At 46.3% G+C, this 22,084-nt stretch overlaps 1 long non-coding RNA gene across 1 annotated transcript in view; it reads right to left on the bottom strand.

The window, feature by feature from the left end:
• Positions 1-409: 409 nt before the first annotated feature.
• The window catches only part of LOC134761002 (uncharacterized), a 98,464-nt gene continuing 76,789 nt past the window's right edge, over positions 410-22,084 (bottom strand). The window contains exons 6-7 of the long non-coding RNA XR_010139182.1: positions 7,278-7,460; positions 410-777 (exon numbers count right to left, since the gene is read on the bottom strand). This is a non-coding gene — a long non-coding RNA (uncharacterized LOC134761002). The remainder of the gene's footprint in view (positions 778-7,277; positions 7,461-22,084) is intronic.

The raw sequence follows: 22,084 nt of genomic DNA, 5'->3' as shown, positions 1-22,084 counted from the left end.
ATTATTTGAAGGCAAGAAATCCACTCAAACTAATTCAAGTCCAGGAGGCCAGTTTTGGGGAAGATATGAGAGCTGGGGGAAGAACCGAGGGCAGGAAATGTAGCCAGGCTCCCTGCAGGTTCAGAAGCAGAGACCGCTAAGACCCCAGGGGTAGAGAAAAGGCTTTTCCTATTTTTTCTGAAGCCACATGGTCTCTCATCTCCCCCTCTATCTTTTCATCTGTTCCATCTCCGTCTCACTTTTGTTCCTCTCTGCGACCTCTCTCTGTGTCTCTGTTATTTGTGCTCAGGTGAGCACATGGCCACTCCAACCTGGCATTCTGTAGCCTCTTAGTTTAAGCCAATATAAATAGGCTTCAGTCTTTATGTCTCAATTCCTAATTCACAAGGGAGAGTACTGGATTGGTAAGTATTAGAAGACCCAACTCAAACTGGTTCCAGGAAAAAAAGCAAATTTATTGCCTCAAGTAACTTAAAAGTCGAGGGTAGGCATCAGGCATTGCTGGATCCAGGGGCTTAAGTTCTTTTGTCGGGAATTCTGATGCTCAGCCCTTTTTCGGTCTGTGTTGGTTTCATTTTCAGGCAAGTTCCCTCCAGCTTTAGATCCTCCAGTTTAGCAGTCTCAGTAGAAAGGTGGCTTCTTTCTGCCAGAAGTTCCAATCACATTCCTAGGGTTGACTCTCACTGAGCCAACCCAGATCACAGCCCCCTTGCTGAACCAGTTGCTCTGTCCAGCGGATGGAAATGCTGATGGGTCAGACCTGAGTGACACTGCACCCTGGAATCAGATGGACTAAAAACAGGAGAATGGCCAAGCACGGTGGCTCATGCCTGCTATCCCAGCACTTTGGGAGGCCAAGGTGGGGGGATAGATTGAGTGGCCAGGAGTTCGAGACCAGCCTGGGCAACATAGCAAAACCTTGTCTCTACAAAAAACAGAAAAATTAGCTGGGCCCGGTGGTGCATGCCTATAGCCCCAGCTACTCAGGAGGCTGAAGTGGAAGGATCACCTGAGCCTGGGAAGGTCGAGGCTGCAGTGAAGAGCAAAAAAAAAAAAAAAAAAAAAAGCAGGAGGAGAATTTTTCTCCAAAGAGGACTGAGGTGCTGGTACCAAAAAAACGAAAAGGAGGGGCATGGATTTGAGCAGGCAGAAGTAAACAACCAACATGGTCAAGGGGTGACATCACCCCCTTCCACCCACCCTAGAGAGCTCTGAACAAAGCAGGTTTCTTATAACAATATGGGAACCAAAGCAGTCACCACACTCTCCTGTCAATGTTATCTGAACAATCTCACAGACATCTGCTTCTTCCTTTCCATGACCGGGGCACCAGCCAGGGCTGACCATCAGCGTGTGTGCACTGATATGGCCACCGTCATTGTTAAAGTACTTCACTATTTCCGTTACCTGTTGGTAAATATCCACCGGCCTGGGTCCCTGGCTTCCCCCACCTAGGCCACTCAGGCCCTCTTTTGAATCCCACAGATTGCAACAGGCTAGCCACTGAAGGGTTAATGCTGAGTGCAGCAGGGGCCTCCAAGACCCTGACCCAGCCCCTTCTGATTGGTTGATGTTCATGACCTACCAGTTGTCTCATTGATCTGGTGCCAGTAGTTAAATATTTTGAGTACCACCCTGGCTGGCAACAGTTTCCTATCTACTCTCCTTCATTCCCCTCCGTCCCTCGACCCCCACAGTCCTCCTTCACACAGCCTTCTTAAACTCTGATCTGCACCACTCACTGGCCTCCTCATCATTCTCCCCTGCACCAGGTCCTGATTCCTTCGTAGGTCTCCAGCTTCCCCTGTGAGCTGGTCCCAAATGCCTTTTCAGCCTCACCTTCCCACCCACCTCCCACCCAAATGGCTTGCTTTTCCAAATACGCACGCATGCTTCTTCATGCTTCTCTGCCTTTGCCCAAGCTGTTCCCTTTTTCTGATATTCTTTACCCACATATTTATGGAGGGCCTACTATGTATGTGTCAGGTGCTGGCTTGGAGGAATAGACTGAGCAGGGAAGGTGGAGACAAAAAAGACAGATAGATGTTGTGAAATGTCTCCAATGGAGAAGCTCAGCCTAGAAGCAGAAAGGGGCACTTAACCCCAGGTCCCAGGAGCTCCCTGAAGGATTCCTGGAGGATGAGTAGGACGCCAGGAGGTCTGGGGCACAGCAATGAAGTCAAGGAAGCCAGCCTGCCATGCTGTGATTCCAGGGCTCCAGCAATCAGCTTCAATGCGCCCGATGTCTGAGCACACCTCCCGTTTGCTGAGCGCTTTCCGTGTGCCAGGCACTTGCTGACCTTTCCATGCTTGATCTCACTCAGTTCTCACCACCACCCTGTGAGGTGAGGCTGTGCAGAAAATACAGCTCAGAGAGAAGACTCACACAGCTTGTGAGCAGCAGACCTGCCATCTAAGCCCAGGCTCCCTAGCCACTCTGTTCACCCCCCACCCCATTCCCATGCCCCCTGTTTTAGGGCAGAGCACCTGCTCCACCACCCATCATTAGCAAGCTGGGCCTAAGAAGAATAATCTGGCTTCCCCACAGTGCTCGGTCCACAAAGACAATCCTAGATGTGGAAAACCAGGGAGTGGGTGGCAAGCCCTGCTCTTGGCCACTAACAAGCTGATATTTGATGTGGTTCAGCAGGTGACCTGCCTCCTTGGCTCAGTTGCGCAAAAAAATGGGGATAAAAATATCTTGGGGCACTAAACAGGATAATACATAGAAAGCCATTAAATGTGAGCCACTATGTCACCTACTCTTTCAGGACCAGATAAGAAAATGGGATAAGAAGGAAAACAAGGACTCATGCTTAGGTACCCTGGGCACAATTCCTTCCTTCCCAGACAGGGAGGGAGTCTGACCACATACCTCCTCTCTCTCTCTGCAATCAAACACATCTGGGTTGGCCTATCTGCTGTGTGATTTTGGGTAAGTCACTTAACTTCTCTGAACTTTCCTACCTTCACAATAGAGATTATTATGGGGCTCTGCCTTCATTTACTCGGCAAGCCACATGCAGCAACTACTATTTGCCAGACATGGTAGTAGGAGCTGATGATGTAAATAAGACAAGCCCCTGTACTCATGGAGTTTATATTCTAAGGGGAAATATAGACCAACACACACGTACCCACACACAGTCAGGCTTTCAAATAGTGATAAGCATTCAGAAGAAAATAAAACAGGACAATGGTGCAGGAAGGAGGAGGCTGCCCGTGACAGTGCTCAGCGGGGGCTGTCTGTGGAGGTAACCTGGGATCTGATACCCCGTTGGAGGGGAGAAGCCTGGCAGACAAAGATCTGGGGAAGAGCTGTTCAGCCAACAGGAGCAGCAAGTACAGAAGCCCTGGGGCATGAAGGAACTTGGTCTATTTTAGGTACAGAGAAAGCCCAGTGGGGCTGGAGTGTGCCGATCAGAGTGAGGGAAAGTGGCAGGAATGTGGAGACAATTCACGATGAGGCCCTGAAAGGATTTACATGGACCTCTGACCCGTGCCAAGGGCTCCATCAGTGTCAGCTGCTTTGCCTGTGCTGTCCTCCCACGGGGCAGCAGGTTGGCTCACGCCAGGGAGTCACTGGCCACCAGAAGGCTGCTGCTTATACACAGGCAAATACGGTAATTCTTTTCCTCCACCTCCCAGCAGTAGCAGCAGCAGCAGGGATATGAATTGATTGTCAGAAGCTGTTTAAGGGCCTGTGATTGAGGAGATGATCTGAGGTAAGCTGCTCCAGTGAAATAAAGGCCAACAGCTGCCTGGTTCCACATCAGCGCTGCGCTTTTCTAAAAGGCAGCTTTGCCTTCCAGCACCCACCCCCACTCCACCCCCAGGAGGCAGGGAGCTCTCCCTTCATACTCTGGGGGAGGGAGATCCTATTTGGTGACAGATGAGATGTTGGGGACTAAACCCGAGGGCGTTGAGAAGTGTAATGGCTGTGGCTGAATATGTCAGTTTCCTGTTCTTTGTGGGTGGGGTCTCAATTATGAATAAGAATTTCATGGAAATTTTGGGATTGAAAGGAGGGAGGGATTCGGGGAGAATCAGTCCCATCTCAAATTAAAATCTGTGCATTCCTGGGCCTTCAAGTGGAGCACTTTACACAGAATCAATTTTTTCATCTGAAATACGCATTTATCCATCTATTCATTTATCCGTTTACTTATTCACTCCTTTAACAAATATAAAATGCATCAGAGCTTGGGCTTTAATCATTGGATTTTTAAATATTTTAAAATTATTTTTCTAGAGACAGAGTCTTGCTATGTTGCCCAGACAGGACTCAAACTCCTGAGTTCAAGGGATCCTCCCGCCTCAGCCTCCCAAGTAGCTGGGACTACAGGTGTGTGCCACCGTGCTCGGCTTGACAGATGGATTTAATGGGTTTGGCTACTTACTAGCTATGTGGCCTCAGGCAATTCACCTCACCTCTCTGAGCCCTGGGATACTCATACCTACCTCACAAGACTATTTGAGGATTATCCAGATAATGCTCACTAGGGACTGAGCCCAGTGCCTGGCACCGGCAAGTGACCATTTGCTACAATGTACCAGAGAAAAAAAGAGGTGCCACAAGGTTACAAAATGAAATCAGACAAAGCCCGTTTAGGAGCTCACAGTCCAGGACATAAATAACCATGCCATGAGGAGCATATTTTAAATGTTCTAAGAGGCACAGAAAAAGTGACATGGCAAAAGATTTCTTCCTGTTAAAAAAAAAAATGAGGAAGACTCGAGGGAATTGGAAGTGACATTCGAGCTGAGCCTTAAAGGGTGGGTAAGGAGAACAGGGGGCGATGCAAACAAAGGCACATTCCTAGAACCTTGCAAAGTGTGGTTCATGGATGAGCAGCACCTGCTTCACCTGGGAGCTTGCTCAAAATACAGATTCTCAGGCCCACCCAGCTCCACTGGATCAGAATCTGCATTCAAACAACTGGGAAGTTTGGGTGCAGATCAAAGTCCGAGGAGCTCAGGACAGATGATTTCTGATGTCTCTGAGAAATGCCTTTGTGGCAGAGGAAGGAAGGAAGAAGAGATAACCTCCCCACGTGTTTGGGCCAATGACAAGGTCATATAGATGTGCCCACCCTGGGACCTTGCCCAGGGTGCCCCAGAACCAGAGGCCTCCAGGTGTGCAGGGAGCAGATACCCAGAGACTAATCTGCAGGGAGGGTCAGGCACCTGGGTGGCAGATGTTGCAGGGCATAATGTTCTCTGAAGCCTCAGTTGAGCCTGTTGGCTCAGGGAACGGGACTGCAGTCCTGGCCACTTACCCATTCAATTCACTCATTCTACAAATACATACCGGGCACCTTTTTGAGCCAGGTACCAGCCAAGTTCTGTGTCTAGCAATGTCATGAGCCCTCAGGCAAGCCCCTCTTCCTCAGTTCTCAGTTTCTCCATTTGTCAAGTCTGGGTTGGTGTGCTTTCTATAATGCCTGAAGTCACCTCCACCCCATTTTCTGATTCCCCCTGTCCCTTTCTTTCCCAGTGTTTCCTTCTTTTCTCTATTCTCCTCTCCGCACTATTCCTCACACTGGTTTCCATCTACACAATATGGAAAATCCCAGCACCTCTCTTTCTTAGACTGAGTTCCCAGAAGCAGAGTGGGAAATGAGGGTTCGTGTGAAAGTGACTTATTAGGAAGTGGGGTGATAGAACTGGGGAACAAGGAGACAAATAGAGGGTACCTTTGTCTCCATCCTGCAGGGGAGTGCTGGGGACAGTGTGGCTTGAGCCTCAGAGCTGTCCCCACTGGGAAGATCAGGGTGAGGGAGCTGGGTAGACCACAAATTCTCAGCCACATCCACTCTCCACTGGCTGCAGCAGCCTGAGGACAGACCCCTCGACAGAGACTCAGGTGCAGGCTAGCAGCAGTGAGAGCTGGCCTTTCTGAAAACGGCAAAGGGACCCAAGGGTGGAGCGTGGGTGATATGCTGACAGCATCCACTACATTGTCTAAATAATTATAGGCCAGGCAGAATTGAGGTTCCAAAGACATAATAATAATAATAATAATAATAATGTTAGACCCAAACCTATCTTTTATCGAGCACTTACTTTGAGCCAACCACTGCCCTACACATGGACCCTGCAGTATCTCATTTAATCTGTGGGACAAATTTCTGAGGCTTTTTCAAATCTTCTAACTCCCACTCCACCCCCAGCCCATGCAACACCACTCTTTCTTTGATCTTTCCAATTCCAAACAAAACAATTATTCACATGTATGACGATTATAGAAGCTATGAAACCGGCATGGAGAAAAGCCTTCAGGCAAGAAGAACACCTGAGGAGTCCTCACTCCACCACCAGCCACTGCCAGGGGATGGTAATTATCTGGAAGACTGAATGATTTGACTTCCCAGACACTTGCACAGAGACTTCTCATTGGGTCCTTTAGTGGGCCTGGAAATTTCTCTAAGAGCTGTAGATAACATAAAATCTCACAGACCAAATTTAAGGGTGATTTAAAGCATTTTTCAAGGGTACTTTGGACTTCCAGCTGACTTTACAACAGAACCCCATGTGAAAACGTTAAGTCTGCAGCACCGTCAGTGTTTCAACTCACAGAGAAGAGGACAGAGGCACAGAGAGGGAACAGAACCTGCTCAGGGTCACACAGCTAATAGGAGAAGGTGGTAGGGTTGTTGCTGAGGCATTTAGGTATCAAATCTGTGTTCCTGATTGCAAGGCCACACTGTGCCTGAGGGAGAAGGAGGAACACTCAGTGTTTTCTGGAAACAATGAGGGGCCTGGTCACTCCAAGGACTGTGCGGTAGCAGCCCTCGGCTCTGTCCTTCTTGGCTCCACAGAGAGGAGATAATCCCTCATCCATCTTTCACCCAGCCTCGCATGGTCCCTGTTGGCAGCAGCTGCCTGACACTGCCTCTGAAAGATGCCTAAGACTCTGCCAACCCAGTGTTTAATGCATGCAAAGCCTTTTCCAAAGAAGTCACTTAAACAGATTACACAGGACAGAATCACCCCTCCTGCCTCCAGCTTAGGGAGTCTTTGCAGCTGGCCTGGAGCTAAGCTAAGGAAGCAGAGTCTTTAGCAGCCTGAAAATAAAGTGAGCCTTCATTTGAGAAATCACTCAGAACACCAGCTGCAAGAGCTCTGCTCACTGATTCATTCAGCAACTCTTTGCTCTATATCTGAGTGCAGGCACCACACCAGGCTTTAGGGATGGACTGGGGACATGGTCCCTGCCCTCCTGGAGCTTACATTCTAGGAGAAAGGCCCCACTCCCAAAGGAATGCCCATCTTACCACGTGATTCTCCCCAAAATAGGGGATCCTTTTCCTTGCTCGTCTCTGAAGGACAGCTCAGATGCTTCTTCACTCTCTCTGCAAGGCTCGGGATGGAGGTCCTGGGGAGAAGGCCATTCTGGTTTCAGTTACTTTTCTGTTTAGCTTCCTCTCTCTCCTCTTTCTGAATACCCTCCTTGCTATCTGGATGGAAGAAGGGGCAAAAGGAGGAAGGAATAAAATGTTCATGAATGAAGAGAAGAAGAAAGGAAGAAAAAAGTTGAGGATGACAGGAAGAGAAGAGAACAAAGTAAGGCTGGGGATGACGACACCTGTGGCCAAACCAGTGATGGAGGGTGGGATGAATGTGAAGCCACCGAGGACCTGGATGTCCTCTCCCTTTTATCAAAGCCCTTCAGGCACTGAGGGGACTGGGAAAAGGGGAGAGGACTGACAGATATGAAGAGACTGAGAAGAAACATCACCCAACCTTGTAGCAGCATCCCCCAAGTTCAGCAGCCTGCTCAGATTTTTTTTTTTTTTTTTCAGTATGAAACACTTAACAATCCTTCTTACACTTGCCAGTAGCTTATGGCAGAGGTCAGCAAACTACAGCCTGTGGGATAATCCCACCTGCTGCCTGATTTTGTAAATAAAGTTTTATTGGAACACAGCCACTCTCAGTTCTGTATTGTCAAGGGCTGCTTTCACACTACAACACAGAGCTGATTAGTTGCAACAGAGACTGTGTGGTCTGCAAAGCCTAAAATATTTACTAGCTGGCTGCTTATAGAAAAAGTTTGCCAACCCTTGGGTGTTATTTCTAGGCTCTTGAGCCTTCAGAGTTCTAAAATTGCTTATCAATTCTTCAGCACTTCCTTTAAATCCACTCATCAAATATTTATAGAAGCCTACTGTATTAGAATATTCTCTTTTTGTTGCAAGTGATGAAAAACTCAGCTCACGTGGGCTCCAGCTAAAAAAAAGGGGAAGAGGGTTCTTGTTTCCTGTAACTGAAAAGTCCAGGGATTGAGGGACTTCAAGCATGGCTGAGCCCAGGAGCTCAAACAAGAGCAGCATGATATGGCGGTTAGAAACAACTTGCTTCTAACCAACAGAACACAGCAAAGGTGATGAGTTGTCACTTTCATGATTAGGTTACAAGAGATTATAACCTCCGTCTTGCTAGCAGACTCTCTCTCTTGCCTTCTCGGCTTGTGCACTCAGGTGAAGATAGCTGCCATGTTGGAAGGGCCCGCATGGCCAGAAATGGAGGCAGCTTCCAGTCAACAACCAGTGAGGACTGAGACTCTCAATCAAACAGCCCTCCCAGGAACCAAATTCCACCAACAACCATGTGAGCTTGGGTGCAGATCCTTTCTCAATCAAACCTCCCGCTGAGACGCCAGCTATGGCTGACATCTTGCTTGCAAACTGATGAAAGACCCAGAAGCAGGGGACCTTGCTGAACTGCACCCAGATTCCTGACCCATGGAAACTGTGAGATAATGAGAGAGAGAGAGAGTGTGTGTGTGTGTGTGTGTGTGTGTCTGTGTGTGTGTGTTTAAATATATATATTTTTTGTAGAGACGGAGTCTTGCTTTGTTGCCCAGGTTGATCTTAAACTTCTGGCCTCAAACGATCCTCCCTAAGTGCTGGGATTACAGGCGTGAGCCACCATGTCTGGCCATGTATGTTTTTTGGTTTTTGTGTTTTTTTTTTTTGAAACAGGGTTTTGCTCTGTCTTCCAGACTGGAGTACAGCAGTGCAATCTCAGGTCACTGCAACCTCCGCCACCCTGGTTCAAGCAATTCTCCTGCCTCAGCCTCCGGAGTAGCTGGGATTACAGGCATGCACCACCACACCTGCCTAATTTTGTATTTTTAGTAGAGATAGGGTTTTGCTATGTTGGCCAGGCTGGTCTCGAACTCCTGACCTCAAGTGATCTGCCTGCTTTGGCCTCCCAAAGTGCTGGGATTACAGGTGTGAGCCACTGCTCCCAGTCCCACGTACGTTGTTTTAAGCAGCCAGGTTTGTGGCAATTTTCTATGCAGCAATGAATAATGAATACATACCCTCATCTCTGAGAGAGGCTGGGAAGGTAATTTTTAGCTTGGTACATTGCCATCACCAACAAAATTGGGGTTCTGTACGAAAAAGGAGGAGAATGGATATTGCTGGGAAAGGCACAGGTATCTCACAGAAGCCACTGAGACATACCCGGGAGGAGAAGCCAGTGTCTTGGATCAGGGCAGTGGCAGCAGGAATGGAGGGTAGTGATTGGATTCCTGGTTCCTGAAGTAGCAGCAATCTTGTTTCTTTTAGAACAGCCTTCCTTTCACTTATTACCAGTTGGCAAGGTCCCCTTAGCTCCTCTCATACATGACCTGGTTCCTACACAGAGTTCCAGAAATGCAGCTCAAATCAGAAATCCAAAGCATTGCAGGAAAAACAGACTGGGCACAAAAGCCACTGGCTAGTTCCAAGTCACACCTTTCCTCTCATTCCCCGCTATTCAGTGGGTTTCTGGTAGTATGATTCAGTAGGATCTGGTAGTATGGCAAAAACCTCTTTCCTGGAGAGTTGAGAAAGTCTGTGATTCCAGATGCAGAAATAAAACTTATCCTTTAAAGTGTCTGCAGAAATGAAAAGAAACCCAGGTCCCTTTACAAATGTTTTAAAAATATACAGTACAGATTTGGGGGTCCAGACATGAATTTTATGGTTTAAAATCCAGCTAACCTAACCCTTCTGAGTCTCCACTTGGGGAGTTTGGAAAATGCATAATTTTAAGGGAGGCTGAATTTATGAGCGTTGTAGTTATAGCAACAGACACTTTAGATTCTGGGAGGCAGGTCCATGAGACTGTTACATAACAGTCAACTTTGTGGTAAAAAAAAAAAAAAAAAAATGCAGGGAACACCAAGGCTGCTAAAAAATATATATAATAGAACCAAAAAAAGAGGGAGATGGCGGGCAAGCGGGAGAAAAATGAAGGCTGCAAAGGCTTTTTCAAAGAACATGATGAATCTTCTTGTGAAGGGGCAGGAGCTTCATCTCGCAGGCTCGCTGCTGCCAGCTCAGGCATGTAGGGAGAAACTCATCAGACAAAAGAGCAGACAAAAATATGGATGCAGCACTCAGGGGCCTGCCAAGCTGAGGATTAGGAAACAACAAAAATCACATGGGTTGTGGAGGGGAGAGCTGCCTTCAGAGGGAACCTTGATCTAGGGAAGCCCAAAAGGAAGGCATGGGTCAGGGCTGGGGTGCTGTTTTCTCCTCTCATTTTCCTAATTCCGAGGCAGTCCCTACTATCCCGGGGAACTGTTCTTGGGAAGGTAGAGAAGTCAAAGATGCATCTCCCCAAGACTTCAGAAATCATGCTCTCTACCATGAAGCACTGGTACAAGATTGGAATCTCATGGTGCCCATGGTGTTGTGATCGTAGAACAAGATTGGAGTCTCGTGGTGTTGTGATCGTGGACAGAACAGCCTTTTGAACCAGGCAACAAGGGTCTTGCCTTGGCCTCCCACTTCAAAGGGTCCCCTCTGGCCTTGTGCCTCCTCAAAGGGGCAGATGTTTAAGGAGTCCATGGGACCAAAGAGATGTGCCCATCTGAGCCCCATGCCCTCCCGCTTCTAGGCCCTAGTCTGGGTTCCTGGAATCCTTACTTCTCTGCCCAAGGAGCTCTAATCCTGTTTCCAGAATGTGCATCGGCCTCTTCCCTTTTTCTTTGTTGGAAGTCCAAACCTGCCCACCAGCATGTGCACCCAAGTCTGAGAGTTGACTTAGGGGCAGCTGTTTGAAGGACAGTGGGGATGGACATGGAGTTTGAAGGACATGGATATGCAGGCTGGAGTGTCCACAAACGAGAGAGAGAGAGAGAGAGACAGAGAGGGAGAGAGAGAGAGCGAGCATGCATGAATGAGGGACATTCTTCACAGTGCAAAATGGAACCGGGGTGGAACAGAAGGGGAGTGGGTGGAGTCAGGGCTGCTCTCCCTGCAAGATCACTTTTGGGTGTGGAAGACCAAGGAGCCCAAGAAATCTAAAGTCCATCCTGGTGTTGCAGGGCATTAGGAAGATACATTTGTCCAAGTTGGAGGATAGAACTTATTTTACATAGCATTTTGTAGTGGGATGGATAATGTTTGAATACTTAGATATCGCTTTCACAAGCCCCCACTTGCACTCTTGCCACAGGGGCCAGCCTGAACACAGAGCTTGTGGTTCTGCTCTGCTTAGCTCCCATCATCCTGGCAGAAGGAGGAAAGGCAGCTGGAGGTGTCAAACCCTTTCCTACTGTGAAGTCAGACACTAAAAGATAATTCGGCGAACTATAAAAAAAACAAAAAGCCCACTGGAACCTTGGCTGGAGTGCAACAGGGCCATCACGGTCATCCTCCATTGCACATGACACATGATGGCTGCAGAGTCATTATTCTGCTCCTGACATGCGCCCTCTCTTCCAGTGACTTCAGCCAGGGGCCCAGGCTCCTGCAAAGGAGCCCCTCACCCCTCACCTGCCCCCTAACCCCCTGCCTTCCCCTGAGCTGAAGCAAAAAGCCATCTCCTATCTCAGCTTCAGACCCTAGCAAGAAAAATCAATAGCAATTTGGCCCCTGGCCAGTCCTGTGTCACTCTGGAGAAGCCAGTCTTATTTGCCATCCCCTAGATGAAGCCAGGGCACTGGAGCCTTCAGACAGAAAGAAGCCCAAATCCTCTTCCTAGGATGATCTTGGCATGCCCTGATTTACAACCTCAGGGATCTGCTCCGGCCTCAGGTGCCCCAGCCAGGCAGTCTCCAGCCTGAGGGATAACTGAGCTTCCTGTTCCGCTGTTCCTAGGCATAGCAGTGACCTCAGCTAGAGCCCCAGGCCCATCCAGGTGTGCCTGGTAAATGGATGGGATGGGCCTCTGAAATGTCTTTGCACATGGGCTCAGAGTGCCTCTGAGAGAGGACTCGCCCTATGGGGAAACAGAGCCGGGAGCCTTAAGCTTGGCCTAGTAACAAAGCCTTGATTGTTAAGGAGGGCACATATACCATGAGGTCTGCTCTTAGGTTTTCTATTCCAGCCTGGCTTCCTGTAGACTGGGGTAGGAGGGAGGAGGGCCATAAAGACTGCGGGGAGAAAAAAGCTACAAGTTTTTTATTAAAACTCCATCAGGCCTGTCTGAGGGGGAATCATGTTTAAGCCTCCTTTCCCATACCCACTTCCCTCAGGAAGACACAAATTAATAACGACAACATTGAGTTAGTGCTTATGTTTGCCAGGCACCGAGCTAAGAACTTAGATCCATTTTCTCATTTAACTTTTACTACTATAGCCTGATGAAATAGTACGTTTTTCATCAAGTACATTTTATGGATAAAAAAGCCAAGACACAAGGAGTGTCACCCAGATAGTAAAAAGGTCAAACCAGGGTTTTTTTGTTGTCTTTTGTTTTGTTTTTTGAGACGGAGTTTCGCTCTTGTTGCCCAGGCTGGAGTGCAATGGTATGATCTTGGCTCATGGCAACCTCTGCCTCCTGGGTTCCAGAGATTCTCCTGCCTCAGCCTCCCAACTAGCTGGGATTACAGGCACCTGCCACCATACCTGGCTAGTTTTTGTATTTTTAGTAGAGATGGGGTTTCACCATGTTGGCCAGGCTGGTCTTGAACTCCTGACCTCAGGTGATCCGCTTGCCTCGGCTTCCCAAAGTGCTGGGATTACAGGTGTGAGCCACTGTGCCTGGCCTAAACCAGGGTTTGAATCTTGGCCGTTCCACTACAGCCTCTTCTCTTTACCACTGAACCATACCAATCTGGTCAATTCTGGTAACTGAGTGGATCAGGTTTGAAGGAGAGTGGAGTTATATAATGCATTAAAAGATCAGGCCATGATTGCAATTCATAGCTTCCATTTCTTCCATGTAGCCAGCATGCAAGAAAACATTAGACTTGTATCAGCAAGTGGTGGGAGGAATTAAAGGGATCAGAGCTCACCAGAGTCTCTGGTTTGAAACTGAATCAACTGTAGTAGTTTGAATAGCATCCCCCCAGAATTTGTGTTCACCAGGAACCTCAGAATGTGACCTTATTTGAAAATAGCCTCTTCACAGAAGTAATTAGTTAACAAAAGGTTATACTGGTTTAAGGTGAGACCTAAATACAATGACTGGCGTCCTTGTAAGAAGAGGAGATGAACACACAGAAGATAAGGCCATGTGAAGACAGAGGCAGGGATCAAAGCAAGGCAGCTACAAGCCAGGGAGCCCCAAGGACTTCCGACAACCCCAAATGCTAGGAGTCAAGGAAGTATCCTTCCTCCAGCCTTCAGTGGGAGCACGCTCCTGTCAATACCTGGCTTCATGCTTCTGCCTCTAGAACTGTGAGAGAACACACTGCTGTTGTTTTAAGCCACGCACTTCATGGTAATTGGTTACAGCAGTCCTAGAAAATTAATACAAAAGTTTAGAAAAGCAAGGATGTTCCATGTGGTCCAATTGAGCTACCAGAGTCGTCTGTGTTGCAGCTTGGGGTCCAAGCCCCAGCTACCAAAAAAACGTGACTTGGCATCGTATTGGTCATTACTCCTTGTATGCGTATCTCTCTTAGATTGGTAGACAGTCATCTTTTTTCTTTGGCTGCCCAGTACTCATTTTACATTCTTATTTTTCCAGAAATCTTCATCTTTCATTCTAGATTACTTTTGGGGGAATTATCTCATTTTTGGTTAATGAGATTTGCAGGGAAAGTACTGCATCATGGTATGGGATCATCTCCCACTACAGAACTCAAAGGCACAGTCCCTGCCTCTCTCTAGCTTAATATGTTGGAGAACAGGCCCACCATGTAAGCTCAGGCAACTGGATTTTCTTTCCTGGGCTACTGTATAATGAAAGATCAAGAGTGAGGCCATTCCATGCAGGGTGACATGCTCGCAGAAAGGTTCCTGCTTGGAGACTGCTGCTGTGATTCATGCCATAGCCTCCAACATTGCCAAGGTTCCTGCTTGGAGATTGCTGCTGTGATTCATGCCATAGCCTCCAACATTGCCTTGGTTTCTGTTCCTATCCAAGTCTTATCCATTAGTCCAGAATCCATTTCCCATTCTAACAACATCCAGATTTCCTTTCGGAAAATTACCTTCTGTCATTGTATGAGCATCTCCTATATGTTAGCTAGAGTTGATTTCTGTTGCTTGCAACCACAAACTCTAATTGATACACTGAAGAGACTGATGGAGAGGGGGCAGTTTGGCCTGAGCAGGACTTAAGTTTTGAAGGGCTTCTGGACAGAGAAAAAAATGAACCATAATACTATAACAACTTTATCCAAATACCTGTATCACTGATGGGAGTGTAAATTGGTCTAATCACTTTGAAAGTCTGTTTGGCAGAGCAGACACATGAAAAACTGCTCATCATCACTGACCATCAGAGAAATGCAAATTAAAACTGCAATGAGATACCATCTCACACCAGTTAGAATGGCAATCATTAAAAAGTCAGGAAACAACAGGTGCTGGAGAGGGTGTGGAGAAATAGGAACACTTTGACACTATTGTGGGACTGTAAACTAGTTCAACCATTGTGGAAGACAGTGTGGCGATTCCTCAGGGATCTAAAACTAGAAATACCATTTGACCCAGCAATCCCATTACTGGGTATATATACCCAAAGGATTATAAATCATGCTGCTATAAAGACACATGCACATGTATGTGTATTGCGGCACTATTCACAATAGCAAAGACTTGGAACCAACCCAAATGTCCATCAATGATAGACTGGATTAAGAAAATGTGGCACATATATACCATGGAATACTATGCAGCCATAAAAAAGGATAAGTTCATGTCCTTTGTAGGGACATGGATGAAGCTGGAAACCATCATTCTCAGCAAACTATCGCAAGGACAGAAAACCAAACACCACATGTTCTCATTCATAGGTGGGAATTGAACAATGAGAACACTTGGACACAGGGTGGGGAACATCACACACTGGAGCCTGTCGTGGGGTCGGGGGAGGGGGGAGGGATAGCATTAGGAGATATACCTAATGTAAATGACGAGTTAATGGGTGCAGCACACCAACATGGCACATGTATACATATGTAACAAACCTGCACATTGTGCACATGTACCCTAGAACTTAAAGTATAATAATAATAAAAAAAACAAATAAAATTAAAAAAAGAAAGTCTGTTTGGCAGTATTGACTAAAGCTAAATATATGCATAGCCTATGACCTAGCAACAATTTATACATACACACATGCACACACACATACGCACACACACATGCATACACACACACGTACATGCACACACATATGTATATATCCCCAACAGAAATGCTTGCATATGTTCACCAAAAGACATGAACAAAGATGTTCACAACAGCACTATTCGTAAGAGTCCCAAACTGGAAACTACCCAAATGCCCATCTACACTACAATGGATAACTAAACATTGTATGTGCTATATCCATGCAATGGCATACTACACAGAAATGAAACTTATAAGCTACAGCTGTATTCACTAATGTAACTATATCTTACGAACATAACATTGAGCAAAATAAACTAGATTTTAAAAAGTCTATATGATTCCTATTTATATGAAGTTTTAAAAGAGGCAACCAGAATTTATAGTGTTAGAAGTTAGGATAGCAGGGCCAGGAGTGGTGGCTCACGCCTGTAATCCCAGCACTTTGGGAGGCCAAGGCTGGCAGATCATCTGAGGTCAGGAGTTCGAGACCAGCCCTGGCCAACATGGCGAAACCCCATCTGTATACAGAAAAAGACATAAATTGTAAGTTACACAAAAAAAAGTACAAAATACAAAAAAGTCCAAAAATACAAAAAAATTAGCCAGGTGTGGTGGTGCACACCTGTAGTCCCAGCTACTTGGGAGGCTGAGGCAGAAGAATCACTTGAACCTGGGAGGCGGACGTTGCAGTGATTGGAGATCTCACCACTGCAGTCCAGCCTGGGCAACAGAGTAAGACTCCATTTCAAAAAAACAGAATTAGGATAGCGGTTACCCTGGGGAAGCGGGGGATACCCTTGCTAATGGAAGGGGGCACAAAGGAGATTCTCTAGTGCTGGGAATCTGCTGTTTCTTGATCTTAGTGCTGGTTACATGCGTGGGTTCATTTTATGAAAAATCCATGGAGCTGAATACTTATGATTTATGTCTCTTTCTATATACATACTACACTTTAATAAAGCTTACCCAAAATCTCTTATTCAGATTCCTCATGCTCTCCGACAGATTATTATACTATAGTGGGGGATGACACTTGAGGACTCCTGCCCATTGAGGACTCCTGAAAACACGGCAGCTTCAGGTCCTCGGGGGAACCAGCAAAGCAGAAATGAGAAGTCACGGTGCCCTGCATCAGGCACAATTGTACCCAATTGTACAGGGAAAGCAGCAGTGGTACCTCATATACCAAGGGTGCCCAGAATAAGGAGGCCAGAGCAGGAGAAAGGAAATAGAGTGATTTACGCCAGGACGTACTGACTGTTCATATTTATGAGCACATATGTGGCACCCTAATGACTTCTATAAATACTTACTAGGGGAAGATTCCGTAAAAAGCCTGGATCCTGCCTTATAAGTGGGAGCAAGAGCCGACAAAAGCCTGGTACATGTCACTGGGTCTGGTCTGGCAACTCAAGGGAAATAGAAGCATCAGGGATCTTTGGCAATGCCACTCCACAAAAGTTAAAGGCAGCAATAAACAAAGAGTTTGGTCAAAACAAAACCTACCCCTTCCAATGGCTCATTCACTGCAGGTTGCGAAGTGTCTGATATCTTTACATATTTTAGTGTGTTTGATTCACCCAGTATCCCAATGAGATAGGTATGCTAGGGGGAGAAAAGCTTGTGTCATTAAGTGGTAGGATATAGCACATTAATTTTAAGAACACACATACTGAAATTAGACCTGATTTCAAATTCTGACTCTGATAGGCTGGATGCAGTGGCTCATGCCTGTAATCCCACCACTTTAAGAGGCCATGGTTGGTGGATCACTCGAGCCCAGGAGTTCCACACCAGCCTGGGCAACACTGTGAAACCTCGTCTCTACAAAACATGCAAAAATTAGCCAGGCATGGTAGTGTGTGCCTGTAGTCCCAGCTACTCGGGTGGCTGTGGTGGGAGGATCACTTGAGTACAGGAGGTGGAGTTTGCAGTGAGCTGAGATTGTGCCACTGCACCACTATACTCCAGCCTGGGCGACAGAGTGAGACCCTATCTAAAAGGAAAAGAGAAAAGAAAAAAAAACTAGCCAGGCATGGTGGTGCGTGCTTATAGTCCCAGCTACTGGAGAGGCTGAGGTGAGAGGTTTGCTCGAGCCCAAGAGTTTGAGGCTGCAGTAAGCTATGACTGCACCACTGCACTCCAACCTGGGTGGCAGAGTGAGACCCCATCTGTAGAAAAAAAAAAAATTATCATTCCTTTTTTTTTTTTTTTTGAGATGGAGTCTCACTGTGTTGCCCAGGCTGGAGTGCAATGGCATGATCCCGGCTCCCTGCAACCTCCGCCCCCTGGGTTCAAGCAATTCTCCTGCCTCAGCCTCCTGAGTAGCTAGGACTACAGTCATGCACCACTATGCCCAACTAATGTTTGTATTTTTAGTAGAAACAAGGTTTCATCATGTTGGCCAGGCTGGTCTCAAACTCCTGACCTCAAGTGATCCGCCCGCCTCAGTCTCCCAAAGTGCTGGGATTACAGGTGTGAGCCACCATGCCTGGCCCTGATTCTTTTATTTATTAGTTATATAGTCTTGAATTTGTTCCTTAATTTCACTGAGCCTCAATTTTCTTTTTTTTTGTTTTGAGATGGAGTCTGTCTCTGTCCCCCAGGCTGGAGTGCAGTGGTGCCATCTCGGTTCACTGCAACCTCCACTTCCCAGGTTCAAGCGATTCTCCTGCCTCAGCCTCGCAAGTAGCTGGGATTACAGGAGCCTACCACCACTCCCGGCTAATTTTTTGTGTTTTTACTAGAGACAGGGTTTCACCATGTTGGTTAGGCTGGTCTCGAACTCCTGGCCTCAAGTGATCTTCCTGCCTCGGCCTCCCAAAGTGCTAGGATTATAGGCGTGATCCACTGTGCCCAGCCGAGCCTCAGTTTTCTCATCTGTAAAATGTGAACAATAATATTACCTACCCCATTATATGGCTATAAAGATTAAACAAGATAATGCATATGAAGTACTTAGCAGAGTGCCTGACCTACAGAAAGAACTCAATGTTACTGTTTTTCTTATCATTTTTTATAATCTTTTCATTTATTTTAAAGAGAAACTATAGAATATTAAGCAAGAACAGCATTTATGATTTATCTTTTGTAAACTTTAAAATGGAGTCTGTTAGCTACAATACTCTGTGATAAATATTTTTGAACATGCTTTTATTGTCATGTAACTCCTCAGAATCAATAAAGATATTATCAATTCACACATGCCCAGGACATAATATCTTAAATGCTGGCGGTCACCTAGCCCCACTGGCTCACAACTGCTGAACCCAAATTGTTTCTTTTTGTTAGGATCTTATCTGGACATTAATCCCCACAGCAGGTGGGAGGGAAGGGCATGGCCTTTTTTTTTTTTCCCAGAGGTGCTGTCAATGATAAGAGGAGAATGAAGACTCCTAATCGATTCCTATTGAGGAGGCTACAGGGGTACTTGAGGAGAGGCAATGGAAAGGTCATTAAGGACACTTTGGGGTAATTTATGGGGTCTCATTATCTTTTCTCCTAAAAATACATAAAATCTGGCAAACTCTTCATCTGTTTTGGAATAAAAATATCTAAGAGAATAGAATATATCAAGAAGGGCCAAGTGGATGTTTCCATCAACCACGTGGCCCCATCTCCCCTGGAGATTTTGGCCAGCTGTGGTGGTTCACGTCTGTAATCCCAGCACTTTGAGAGGCTGAGGCAGGAGGATCACTTGAGGCCAGGAGTTCGAGACCAGGGTGGACAACAAAGTGAGACCACCCCCTACCCCGCCAAAAATAAAAAAAAAAATTGGCTAGGCGTGATGGTGCATGCCTGTAGTACCACCTACTCAGGAAACTGAGATGGGAGGATTGCTTGAGCCTAGGAGGTTGAGGCTGCAGTGAGCCAAGATCACACCACTGTACTCCAGGCTGGGTGACAAAGCAAGACTCAGTCTCAAATAAATAAATAAATAAATAAATAAATAAATAAATAAATAGGAGATTTTCTCTTTGCTAACATTCCTAACTCGAATGGCCTATTTGTAAAGAATAAGCAGAAGGTGTAATTACAGAGATATTATGCACGTCTTGGATTTCTAAGGTCCAGCATCTCTCAATATGTGCTCTGCACAAGTAACTCAGCAAATAGGGTTCTAGGAGGAAACAAGTGTGGGGACATTTAACACCATTATCAAGGACATTTTGTTGCTGTCTCCCCAGCATAGTTCCCCCACCTTCCATTTTTCTTTGGGGACTCACCCTCCCCTACACTCTGACTCTAGAATCTGGCTAGAGTGTCATCCCTCCCTCTAGGAGTGGAGCATGTGGTCTGGGCCTCAGCCAATCAACAGGTCATATTTCCCTAGTCACAGTGATTGGTTCAGAAGTGAGTATGTGACTCATTCAGAACCAATGAGACAAAATGAGGTTTTCACAATGGGTGCTGGGAAAAAGGCAAATTTTTTTCCCATTGGTTTACCCAGTGAGATGGGATACTGGATCTGTGGCAGCCATCTCGTGGTCACTAGGTGAGAGCCTACCTGAGCCAGCACACAAACAAAATGAAAAAACAAAACAAAACAAAACAACAACAACAAAATGGATGGAAAGCATGTGGCAGCTACAAAAATGCCCCTCTCAAATCTCCTGTCATGGGGAGGGTAGTTGACTAATGGCACCAGCTGCTGCTCTCCAAATCCGAATCCATCACCACACTGTGACCAAGACCATTTTTCCCATGGCTGCTCCCAGACAGTGAAAGAGCCCAGCAGGGACTCCAGGGCAGATCCGTTTCCACAGGAGACAGGCCCATAGCCACACCAAACTGCAAGGGAGGCTGGAGAATATAGCCTTTATCTTAGGCAGTCATGCGCCCAGCTAAAAACTATGAGCTTTTATAAGAAGGTGCAAAAGGATATTGTGGACAACCAGAAATCTCTGCCACTAAGATTTTAATTTTCTGGACATAATTACAGATGGTTCCTCCCTCTGGTTCCCTTTCTGCCTTCTAATTACTCCCGTGCAGTCTTTCTTTACAATGCAATGTGCTTACCTCCCATCCCCCACACCACCATCAAAGTTCACACTTGGTTATCTTTCTCCTACTGTTGTAAAAATAACCTCTTGCTTCTTCCCTCTCTGTGGCAAATTCATCCTGGCTAAGCCAACCACATGAGGCTTCTTAAATGCTGCTTTGTACACACTTCCTCTTGCTCCTTACCATTGAAGCCGCTTGTCTATGGAGGGAAAGAACAACCTCTTTGGTCTTTTTCTCTGGACTCTCCCTAATCTGGCCTCTTCCTGACTACTTGAAGCTCATTCTCACCATGACCTGGCAAACTGGGGCTGCTTCTCTTCACCAATATACAGCTCCTCACCAGTTTTTTGTTTTTGTTTTTGTTTTTCATGTTTATTGCCTGTTGTTTACCCCAGGTCCTCTCTCTTTCTTGACCTTCTCCTGGACCATTGGTCTTTTGCAGATAACAGATTTTCAGACTACCTCAAGCCATTACTCCAGTGAATTGCAAGGACACATATAACATATTGATAACAGGGATCTCAAGAGAAACCAAGAAAGGTGAACTGCTGAGCTTCCTGGAGTCTGGAATAGACTTTAGAATTTGACAAAGCAAGTTGGTTTGTTGGTTAAATTGTGGACTTTGGAGTCCAACAGGCTGGGTTTTTGAGGCTCGGTTCTTCCAGTTACTAGCTATGCGATCTTGAGCAAATGAATTAAGCTTCCTTTCCACATTTGATAAGTAGGATAAAGATAAAACCACCTCTATAGGGTTGTTGGGAGGTTAAATGAGATGATATATATAAGCCACTTAGCCCAGGGCCTAGAAAATAGAAGGCACTTGGTAAATGCAGGTGGGTCTTGTGTTTGGAGTCCACACAGGAACTAGATCAGCTAGCCCAAGCTGCAGAGAGAGTTGAGGGATCCTCACTCCATTCCACACTTCTCACAACCCAATTACTCTGTCTCCATTTCTCTGTGTCTTCTGTAGCTTCTTTACTGTTTACTGATTCTTTCTTCATATTTCAGCTTCATTCCTTCTGGATTGGCACTGCTGATTGTGGCACCTCTTGGGCACAGCATTTCCTGCACGGCTCTGTGCCCCTGAGCAGCTCCTATTGGCTGTCCTGGTCAGGGTTGCATGCTGGTCCAATCATCCCTGGTGCAAAGGAGAGGAAGTCCTTGTGGGGAGGCCGTGGACGTGAAAGGAATGAGCCACTGGGTGCATGTGGTGTCACATATGGCCTGCTCTGCACTTCTACTTCCTAAAGCACAGATGGGAAGAAATGGATCTTGTCTACGATCTACCCTGTACCCGACTGGGCATTTACACAGAAGCCTCACTCATTCAGGACTGCATTAGAATTCTCATGGCTAGGTTGGCCGTCACTTCATTAAAAAAAATTAAAATTATATTTTATGACTGCATTGGCATAAAGAATATCATCTAGGCTGGATTCATTGTTACATATTGATTTTTTTATACTTATTTTTTCTCCTGTTTGTAAAGGAAAATAACAACACTATCATGTATCCCTAACAATATCTGGGCCTCAGGCACTGTGTCTACTAGGCCTAATGGAGAA

The sequence above is a fragment of the Pongo abelii genome, chromosome 2 (assembly GCF_028885655.2).
Source record: "Pongo abelii isolate AG06213 chromosome 2, NHGRI_mPonAbe1-v2.0_pri, whole genome shotgun sequence".
In the NCBI taxonomy this organism is placed as follows: Eukaryota; Metazoa; Chordata; class Mammalia; order Primates; family Hominidae; genus Pongo; species Pongo abelii.
This window is presented reverse-complemented; position numbering and strand designations above follow the sequence as displayed.